This window comes from Cyclopterus lumpus, chromosome 9 (assembly GCF_009769545.1).
Source record: "Cyclopterus lumpus isolate fCycLum1 chromosome 9, fCycLum1.pri, whole genome shotgun sequence".
NCBI lineage: Eukaryota > Metazoa > Chordata > Actinopteri > Perciformes > Cyclopteridae > Cyclopterus > Cyclopterus lumpus.
This window is the reverse complement of record NC_046974.1, coordinates 7,120,397-7,132,483: the sequence shown is the minus strand read 5'-3', so window position 1 is coordinate 7,132,483 and position 12,087 is coordinate 7,120,397.

The following is a 12,087-nucleotide window of genomic DNA, read 5'->3' as shown; positions in this document are numbered from 1 at the left end:
GTGATTACTGGCAAGAAAGGGACGCAGAGATGGACTATTATTAAAGTGATGAGACACGAGATATTGTCCCAGAAAATACTTGTATTTTGCCTTGAGACCATCTGCGTTTTTGAATTGAAACAGCAAAAAGAAATAGAAATAAACCCTTTTTGCAAGTTGCATTTACTGACTCATCAGGTCTGTCTGTTCGTTCTTTGTTCTTAGCTTCTAATCTTTTCTCTCCTTTTCCACGTATACAGCAGAGAGTCGTCCCTTTATCTGCCTTTTCGAATGCAATTTAATCAGAAATGTGCATTCTGCCAGAAACTACAATTACTGCTGCTTTACAATCCGATGTAGATGTGCACACACCCCTCTCTCGGATTTCACATCACAATCCATCTCATGTTCGGCTGAGAAATAAATGTTTTCTTTTTCTGGCTCCCGGTGTATGATGTCAGCTCATCAAGTCATTTCTTTGTCTTTCTTTTTTGCACCTCTCATATCTGTTCTTGACAGAAACAGTAAGAGGCTAAATCAGAGGTTACCAACTTGTGATATCAACTGAGTTTAAATAAATGTCATATTCTGATAGAAAAAAAACTCTTTGCCCATTGCCTATGTATACAGTATACTGTAACCACATACAGTATATGTATACATATATATATACATATATATATACATATATTAAATATACATATATATTAAATATATATGTATACAGTATACTGTAACCACATACAGTATATGTATGCATATATATATATATATATATATATATATACATACATACATATATATATATATATGTATATATTAAATATACATATATATTAAATATATATGTATACAGTATTCTGGAACCACATACAGTATATGTATACATATATATATATGTATATGTATATATTAAATATACATATATATGAAATATATATGTATACAGTATACTGTAACCACATACAGTATATGTATACAATAGGTATACATACACTGTATGCGATTACAGTATACTGTAGATATATATATATATGTATACTGTATGCGGTTACAGTATACATATATATATATATATATATATATATATATATATATATATATGTATACTGTATGCGGTTACAGTATACTGTATATATATATATGTATACAGTATATAGTGTGAGAATAAAGCCAATCACAGCCCTCACACAATCACGTCCATTTTCAAATGATACGGTTAGAGGACACACTAATTATCGCGTTAACTTTGCAAGTGTTCCGTCTGACTACTGTGACATTCATCATGCGTATAGTGCTACATGATGAATGGCACTCGCGCTGTTGGGACCACGTGAATGGAAGAATTAGGAGGGAACAAGTGTTCATGAACCCACTAGCACCTTGAGCACCAGACAAGGAACCATTGATTTCAACGCCTTAATGAGGTGCTTTGCATTCAGTATTTATGGTTGAACGCGTGTGTCAACATTTCCAAGTTGAGTCGTGATTTCATAAAAGAAAATTGCGCACTGGGCCGGCGTACGCAAGTTGTTATAAATCAGGAAAAGTTGGCTCCTTTGCACGTACGCAAATGTTTAGAGTGATCCCTGCGAGCTGTTTCATTCCATAACTGTTTCACGAGTGCCTCGGACATTAGGCCCTCTGTGGGTGAGAGGGCTTGAGAGGCTGCCTCTTCTCAGAGCCGGTCTGAAGCGCTCACAACATTAACAGCAGAGGTCCTTGACTGCTAATGCCGTCACGCAGAGAGAGAAAAGTCAAGCAGGGGGAGAGGAGGATAGGGAGAGTTGTGAGTGCGCGCTGCACTTGAATTACAACAAGATGCACCCCGTCGGTTGATGGTGACTTTGCAGGAGACGGTGAAGAGAAGCGTTGACGTGTTAGTGTGTTTAGACGTGTGTGTGTGTGTGTGTGTAAGTGTGTGTGTGTGTGTGTGTGTGTGTGTGTGTGTGTGAAAGCACGTGATGGTTTTTGGGGGGCAATATTCATCATTTGTTTGGTTATATAAACAACCACAGCAGGCGTTTCTTCCAAAAATAATCTGTGAGAGAGAGAGAAAGTGTGAGAGTGTGAGTTAGAGCCTTAATATAATCCCACTCTGGCACCCGCGCACACGCAGAGAGAACACACAGGGAAATACACAGAGGAGTCTATGGGATGGATTAAATGGTGGTGTGTGTAATTCAAACATTCTGCCGGTCAATATTTTCCTATTTTGTGTTCATAAACCATTGAGATTTATACATTTACTTATGCAAATGTTTTTTTTTTAATTTATTTTCTCAATCTGCTTTTTGGCTGCTCCGAAAATGAGAAAGTAATCTCTGTTTCCTCTTTAGCTGAATTCTCTGTTGTTTATCTTTACAGGTTTAGAGGTTTACTTGTTGTTTACAATCAGTTTTGTTTACCTTGTGGCTCCCAACGCGCCGCAATAAAGTTTGAAAGGGCATGCGTTGGAATTGAGAAACACTGTTGGTGGCCTCCATGTTAGTTTTGGGTCAAATTTCCTACACATGTGGCATCAAAACCTGACTTGGCATTAGATTCTCCTGCACTTAAAAAAAATATATATATATTTCAAAGGCCTTTATTCACATTTACATGGTTATTATTCACATGCATTACACATGACTGTTCAGTTAAACATACAGAGCAAAAAAGTGTTTGTCTTTGTGTGTGCGTGTGTGTGTGTGTGTGTGTGTGTGTGTGTGTGTGTGTGTGTGTGTGTGTGTGTGTGTGTGTGTGTGTGTGTGTGCATCAGAGCACAAAGGGCTGGAGGTTGTGACCCCTGCAGTGCTCTCTGCGCAGCTAAAGAGTGTCAATTGTTATTCGTGCATGTGGTCATAAACCAAAGTATTGAACAAATGAACATGTCATACCTAAAGATGGCACTACATGAAAAGTCAAAGAATCACCAAAGTCATGACAATCTATTAACTAGTAATGTGGTCATGTGGACATTTCATGAAGTTCAATACAAATGCAAATAAAAGTAAATCAAATAAAGAAAAACAAGTGACGCCTGACAGCCAACCTCAGAAAATGTTATAACAAATATTTAGTATAATGCATTAAATGGAACGCTTTTATTTCTAATTGTAGTGAGTTCTTAATAATATGAAGGTTGGTGGTCGGATGCCTTTCAAAGTCGTCCACTGACCTTTGCCCAAACTGCTCTATTGTTCTTGCTGCACAGACCAACCTCCAGCCCTGAGACTCCAGGCTTCAACCTCAAGGTAACACTTTAAAAAGGTCATTTGTTCAATTACTGGCTACACTGGTTCACCCAGCAGGGCCTCTCCAGATGTACTACGTCTTCTTCTTTTGATCATTAAGGTTGGTCTTAATGCAAAACGTTAACATTTACATGCATGCGCAGCCAAATACTGTGAAGAGTCCCCAGCTTTTGAAAAGCAGTGCACACTGGTTTTCCTGCTTGATTGGTTTCCATGGAGACGCCTGAATAAGAAGTCAATGTTGTGGACAAATAGGAAGAGAGAACTGAAGGGAGTGGAACTGGTTTCTGATTGGTTTATTTTCTTTAAACCGGTTGCTTTAAAATGCTTTAAAACACTAACTTATTACATATTACAAACCACGTATGATCATCAGCAGGTTAGTTCATCAGAGTGCAATATAAAGTCACTTATGAGTGCAACATGCACATTACTTAAACAGGGATGCGATGCTACTTCATTGCATGTGCTAATTAGGCAATCTAAATGCAGCGAGGACAGAACGAGACGCAGCTTTTGTTGTACTTTTGCTTGCAGATTACACACAAAAGGCCGTATCACTTTTATCCAACCACACTTTTTCAACCAGTGTCAGCTACTCATAGTTCTCCCTCTCTGCTTTTTCAAAACAACGTCTGTATAAAAAACACTCACGAGCACATGCCTGTCCACACACAAAGACACACATTAGCCATTCATTTAAGAGACTCCTAATATAGAAGAGGAGTCAGATGTTGAGTATCTTCCCTTTCAGACTGATGTAATTCAAAGGAAAGCCTGATGAAGGTCTCATTTTACAAATTATAACTAAAAAATGAATGTGAGAACTTAGTAGTTGTAGCATAAGAAAATGTAAGAAAGTAATACACTAAACCATAATGTGGATAATTTCAAAAACAATCTTTTAAATAACAAACAGTTCTTTCGTGCATTGTATTGTATATAATATAGGAGTATAGAGGACAAAATATATTTAAGTGTCACACTTTTTTTTGCATTTATTACAAATTACAAACAGCAAATCCATATTGACAGAAACGTAACGCCCTCTCAATTACATCACCATAAGGAAGAGCCCGTTTTTAATAACTGCTCTCACCGAATGTATTGGCAAAATATCTGCTAATACCAACCAAATCATGACTAATGTTTTTCGATAATTATTGCTCACACCTTTTGGTTAGAGTTTGAGGGAAAACTGACGCCTGGGTTAAATATTGTAAATGGTGACTGTGACTTGAAGCCGGGGGATGTTTATTGGAATATTTCACTGAAAATCAATCTTTGCCGAACATTAACTGAAGTGCTTTTGTTGCCTGAACCTAACCGCAAGCAGGATGCAACCTTTGTCTAAGTCCTCAGCTTTGTTTGTCCGCTATGTCACCCCGACCAACTTCCAATAACTTTTGTACTGAACAAGAACACAGCAGATTGTTCCCTGAAAAGAAAAATGCACAGAGAACAATAGAGCGACCGCCGGTAGCCACGTGAGCTCCATAATAGGCTGCACAGGATGTAGCGTGTGCCTTCTTCGAAAAACTGTAATTGGTTGCAATTGTCTGATGTCCAGGGGGAGATTGTTAAAAGCAATGTTAAGAGGGTTCCTCATACCGTAATCATACTCAAAATGAGCCTGGGTGAAGAAATTGGAGGAGTAAATGATGAATTCAGGTCCCATTATTGTTGTTTGTGTGTCCCCTTAGCTATTGCTATTGCATTAATACTGTATGTTGTTCACCGTTGTCCAGAAACTCTATAAATAGAATAATTTCATATAAGCTGCAGTTTAAATGAGGCAGTTGTCGCTGAGCGGCTGTGCTGCCAAGTCACCAGAGTGTAATTACCAGGCACAGTGGGGAGCGTCTTTCACTTTGAAACACAGTTGAGACAAATCTGCATTCAAGTCAAACGGAGATACCTCAAGTGTCTGAGGAAATTGCCATTAAGCGTGCATCTAAAAACATCCAAGAGTCTAACATGAGGCTGCGGTGGAAATGGAATTTGAAAAGTCTAAGATGTTGGAAATGTAGCCATTACAAAGCAAGGGGGTGGGGGGGGGGGGGGGAACAAGTGAAGGCATTGACTCTGACAGAAAATAAAGCAAGGACGACAACAACATAACAAAGGAGAACACAGGAAACTGAGAATGTAGTACAACTAATGAAAGAGAGAAAAAATGATCCCCCCCCCTCTCTCTCTCTCCACCTTCAAACTCCTGGAGTGATGCGGTGAACTAGTGGTAAACACACACACACACACACACGCACACAGACATGCACTCACGTCGAAACACAAATTATGAATGCATGCTCTCGTACTGAAATATATACGCAGTGCACATTTTCTGGTGTGGTGGTCATCCGACTGCTAATTCACTACGAGACGAACAACACATGGAGGGATAGATGGATCCCAACAATCTGTCTGGCAATAAGACAACACTGGAGCAACAATGGTAGAAGACGGTGTCGGATTACTGAAAACTAATTGACAAAAGACCAAAAAAATTTTTTTTAAACTCAAGTAACTGCCGTTCTGCAGGTTTAGTTTCCTTCATAAACGTATCGTCTATCGCTGTGTGGTGTTTTTGTCAGCGGTAACTTAACACGACTCAGACAGCAGGTCTCAGCACTGCACCAACCCCCCCGCCCCCCCCCATCCCCCACCACCACCACCACCACCACTCTTCCCTTTACTCTCGCTCGGGAGAGGAACTACCGTGTTGGAGGGAGATGTTGCGAGACCATACGTTTGATAAATTGTGCCCACGAGCTGTCCACACCTCACTGAGATCCAAAACTCAATGCAAGGCCTCCTCCTCTGTCTTGGCTCATTGGACCCCAATGCAAAAACAACAAAAAACATCTAGAGCTCGAAGCTCACAGACGTGCCAGAAAATGTCTCCTGACACGATCAGGCGACAGAAAGTTCCATTTGGAAAACGAGCGTAAACCATTCAGACATTCAGGTTTTCTAGAGACGGCATTAATTTGTCTTTTGCTTTCGTCGTCACTGAGGGGATCGGGAACGGGTCGAATAGGGCACATGCTTAGCAGTAGCAAATGTTGTTAGTGTTAAAAGTGAAAAAATAATTTGCATCGTCGAAAAAAAACATATTCCGGTTCCCAAAGAAGGAGCAACGGCATCTCTCGTTTATTCCAATTTTAACAGCAAACATCAATGCCGTTGTATATTCTGCTTTCGCAACTCCTATTCCACGTGCAGTCGGCCGGCTGATTTAAGCGTCGAGTGACAGGAAAAGATGGTCTGAATTTGAGAAGCACTGTTGAAAATGATGGTAGCACAAATATTTGCCCGTTTTCTTATCAATTCCATTTCAAAAGGATTTCTAAATCCATTTCATGTGCAACATTTCTCCTCACTTAACTTAACCGACCGCTCTAAACAGACAGCTGGCCCTAGTCCGGCCCCCGTGGTTTAAATGGTCCAGAACTGCCACTGTTTGTCTTCTTTTGTCTTCTTCTTGACTGATCTGATCTGAAGTTCCCAACCCAGATTATTATTGATAGAGCTTATTATCAGACAGGCTTGCCTTTAGGACACTTTTGTGAAATGGCTAAATGGGAAGAAACACAGATATAACACACCGGGCTAGAAATGAATGGATTAAAATCTGCCCTTTGAATGTTCATAAAGTGCCCGTGAAATTTAAAACTGGAAGAGAAACATGGCCCCTAATATTAATGCCGCCTTGGTGTAAACACGGGCTGGGATGAAAATCAATGTTATCATTTCAAAACGTTTCGTAAACTTGCTTGTGAATAATTCAATTCAATTCAGTTTATTTTGTATAGCCCAATATCACAAATTACAAATTGGCCTCAGAGGGCTTTACAATCTGTACACATACGACATCCTCTGTCCCAGGACCTCACATCGGATCAGGAAAAACTCCCCAAAAATAACCTTTCACAGGGAATAAAGGGAAGAAACCAATTGATGATAACATTTATTAATTGACTCTTCACTAAATCCCACCTTCTATTGCTGCTCCGCCCACAGTCACATATGGACTTTGGTCCATAATTATACATCATCATTTATTTGTTGATTATATTGTGTGTTATGAATCTGAATCTGCAACAAGTAACGAGAGGTATCAAAGAAATGTAGCAGAGTAAAAAGTGCAATAAATAAAATTCTCGGACGTCTTTACATGGCCTCTCTTGAACGGAAAAAAAGAGAAGAGGACAGAAGAAGGGAATGATGACGAAATAGAAAAGGGGGAAGGAGCCATACGGGTACATTTTGGGAATAATAGCCCTTTTTATTCTCTCTGTTTGTCTCTTCCCTCTCTGGTGTGTGAGGGGGCTTCGCGTGCAGTCCAGGGGCGGCCATCTTGGTTATGGGGCTTCAGCAGCATAGCAATCTGCCGTCTACCTGACGGGTCGGTGTGACCAGCAGACACACACCAAGCTGTCCACTCCTGTGCACAACTTCTTTATGACATCATAGCATTTCTCTCAGATAGTTTTGTTTATACACACGAAGAGATGTAACAGGCTGGTTCTAGGTTTGGATGGATGGATGGAAGGTTAGGTAGGTAGGTAGGTAGGTAGGTAGGTAGGTAGGTAGGTAGGTAGGTAGGTAGGTAGGTAGGTAGGTAGGTAGGTAGGTAGGTAGGTAGGTAGGTAGGTAGGTAGGTAGGTAGGTAGGTAGGTAGGTAGGTAGGTATTAAGTAGGTAGGTAGGTAGGTAGGTAGGTAGGTAGGTAGGTAGGTAGGTAGGTAGGTAGGTAGGTAGGTAGGTAGGTAGGTAGGTAGGTAGGTAGGTAGGTAGGTAGGTAGGTAGGTAGGTAGGTAGGTAGGTAGGTAGGTAGGTAGGTAGGTAGGTAAATAGGTAGGTCGGTAGGTAGGTAGGTAGGTAGGTATTAGGTAGGTAGGTAGGTAGGTAGGTAGGTAGGTAGGTAGGTAGGTAGGTAGGTAGGTAGGTAGGTAGGTAGGTAGGTAGGTAGGTATTAGGTAGGTAGGTAGGTAGGTAGGTAGGTATTAGGTAGGTAGGTAGGTAGGTATTAAGTAGGTAGGTAGGTAAATAGGTAGGTAGGTAGGTAGGTATTAGGTAGGTAGGTAGGTAGGTAGGTAGGTAGGTAGGTAGGTAGGTAGGTAGGTAGGTAGGTAGGTAGGTAGGTAGGTAGGTAGGTAGGTAGGTAGGTAGGTAGGTAGGTATTAGGTAGGTAGGTAGGTAGGTATTAAGTAGGTAGGTAGGTAGGTATTAGGTAGGTAGGTAGGTAGGTAGGTAGGTAGGTAGGTAGGTAGGTAGGTAGGTAGGTAGGTAGGTAGGTAGGTAGGTAGGTAGGTAGGTAGGTATTAGGTAGGTAGGTAGGTAGGTAGGTATTAAGTAGGTAGGTAGGTAAATAGGTAGGTAGGTAGGTATTAAGTAGGTAGGTAGGTAAATAGGTAGGTAGGTAGGTAAATAAATACAGATATGTGGGTTTGTTTCAACTAAAGAATTGTGAGGTCTTAATCTGAATGAATTCCGACTTTAAATATTTTACCTAAATCAACAACACTAAACACAAGTCAAATAAACTTTTGACATTTAAATTTCCTTTTTTTAAAGGAATTATGTTCACAATATCATCATTATCTTAGCGTGCCTTTTTATTTTATTTTACAAAAAACAACAACTGACAATAATAGAGTGGAGCGATGGAGAGAGTGAACAAAGTGAACACTAAATAAAAGGGAAAAGGGACAAGAGGAGGAGAGACGGCAGAAGTGGAATCAGTTTCGCGACTCCAGCATTGAACATGCATGTTATGTGTCGACATAATAACAAACCGCTGAATGGATACAAGCCTTCCAGCTCCGCTATGGACACATATACACTCACACACACACACACACACACACACTTCGGCCTCCCTTGCTCAAGTGTGTGATTGCAGAGATTGCTGTGTGACTGTCAGATTGAAGGGCAGCATCAGTCTGGAAAGCCTCATGCATTTTGATAGCATCGATTCCTCTTTCTCTCTATCGCTCTCCCTCTAAACCATCATTTTACATATGATACACATATCTTGTACACGACTGCTTGTGTTGAAAATTGTGTCTTTGGAGCTGATTTTAACTATAAATATTGGTTATATTAAATTGTATGTATTTTTTTGAATGTTAAAACTCCTTTTGTTATTTATGCTGCTTTTGCTCTGCATCAATCAGGAAGAGTATCTATCTTTTAAAGATCTAATACAGTATTAAAAAAACATTGGCATCACTCAAGAGATTCTGACGGCATCTGTAATATCCTTTGAGATTTTACTGTTGGACTTTCAAGAATTATTTAGGATGGAAAAAGTTGATGAGAATGTGGTGGCATGTCCTCAATAATAGAGCAACAGTTAGACAGCCAATGCTGTGGTATCTGGTCTGAATGCTAGTTAGCTGTAATCACTGTTGACCCATTTATATGCAATTATGGATTTCCCATCAAAAGATATGAGGCGAAGAACAAAACACCAGCTTTCTGGTTATCATTTACATAGTTATGGTCGTATCGTTGTAAGCCTCACTGTCAAACAAAAGAATCAAAACAATGCCACAGTCACTTCAGCTCATTTTAGAGAGAGGGGAAGAAAGAGCGAGTCAGAGACAAATTGCATCATAAAGCGTCTGGCAGTAAGCTCCCAAAAAATATCTAATCTGTCGCGTTCAAATCAAATCGGACTGACCAGAAAACCACAAACACAGGACTAGAAGGACACACTTATTCAAAAATTAAAAAAAATCCCTGCTAATGTTGGCCGCAAAGTAGATTTTAGAGGCCGTGTCAAGAGGAAACTTTCAACCTCTCGTGGCCATGAAAAGCATCACTCCTCCCTGAAGCAGAGGCAGAAGTATAGTGCGACGTTATTACAGCACCGCGACACTTGCTTGGCAAGACACGTGTTACTTATTACGCAATTGGAAGAAAAGTGGCGCATGTTCTTGCGAAATATTTCTGTGCGTGTTCCTTTTATATATTAATGTGTTTCTGTTGTTTTTAAACAGTCCTTGAAGGAGCAACCACCGTTTTTCCTCAGGCCTATTATATTTTATATTTTTTTATGTTTATATTTTAGCTTGTGGGGTTTTGTGCTGGGCTCAAGGAGGGGCACCACCGTGATAGAGCACCCATATATTTTGCGTGGGCATTTTATTATTGTGCCACTTTTTTGCCGTGAACAGGTACATTTTAATTGGTTTATTGTGATTATTTACTGTGGCCTCCCTGACTGTGCAGTGTAGACCCACATGATTTACTTTCTAAGTTGTGCACTTTTATGTATGAAACTATAGTTTTCTCATCAATAAAACCTGTATGTTTGGTACAGTATAGTCTCTGGCTCCAGTTTACTCTGGGTATTGTGCGGGGTAGATCACAATTGAGGCTGGCCCTTGACTGGTCAGCCTGTGTGCACTGTGGCTATTCAGGATGAATATTGTTCTGGTTATCAGTCGGATAGGAGCCTTCACAAGGTTGTCAGGGGTTCAGCATCTTACTGAGGACAGCGACTGGAATCGAATGCAAGCTCGTGATAGTAAACATCATGTAAACAAGCAAACTGCACTATCTTTTGCAATTTATTGTTCCAAGCAGCTCTTGATGGGGGGCAAACTCGTGCCTCCGTCAGTGGGTCATTACCCACTTGAGCTTTGTGCTCATTAACTACAACGTTGTCGTAAAATATCTGCCCCATTTTCAAAGTTGTCCAAGTTTTTTGTTGTTCTCTCTTTATTTATGCCCCTTCTAAAAGGACAAAGATTGCCCATTTTATTGTATTAATAAAAGTAGGGAAACTAAACTTTATTTTTACATGATTTATTTAACTCCAGAGTAACGGGTGAAATATACCGTTGAAATGTAATCTGCCAGAGCAACACAATTTGTATCGTGTCTTGAAAAAAATTTGCCTTGTTTCGTGCAGCCGGGACTTACTTCAAACGCCGTTGTGGCACTCGGGAACAAAGTCGGGGAGACAATTTTCTCGGATGATATTTATTTCAAATCCAGTTCTGCTGCACTATGGGAACCAGCACTGCCTCATATACAGCTCTAACTCCAAGACACTCCAGCTGGTTGGCTTTTCACCCATTCAGTTGAATAAATAATTGCTTTCCTCATTGAATTATTCATTTAAACATTCATTGACATACACATGAATTTGTTTACATGATGGGGGAAGAATATTTGAAACACAATGTAACATTTTCAAGTACAACACACAATAATAAACACATCATTCAATTACACCTCTGTGATAGTCTTATCATACAAACATTATAATCCTCCTACGTGTAGATCTCTAGTATTGTATTGCACTAAATGGTGTAGGTGTACCCACAAAGTGGTCAGGGAGTGTATCTTAAAGTTTTGACTTATTGCATAAATTGCAATATTTATTGATAAATGCACTGAACTTTGAATACAGTATGAGCATGTACAAAAACACGGAAATCTGCAACCTGCAAGAATGAAACATTTGGCAAACACATGGAGACGAAGAGAATGATCCTCCTGCCTGTTAGCTATTATGAACATTGGGGTCCATTTATCAATTATTACTTTTGGAATGGTATCAATATGCAGAAAGCTGGAACAAACCAGATAGTTCCTTCTCAAACTACATCTTCTATAACTGAAGACCTGGATCAACCCTCCTCTTCTCCAACTATACAGGACTTCACTAATCGTCTTAATCTGAAATGAGTTCAGCTCAGACTTTATTTTAACGCTTCACGCAACTCGGCAAAAATAAATCAAGTAAATTCGCTCCTTATCTCATTACGGAGATGTCGGCTTCTTCTCCAGGATGTGAGATATGGACACCGTTTGTAAATTATATTAATAATTCTGTTTTGCACCAAACCGTC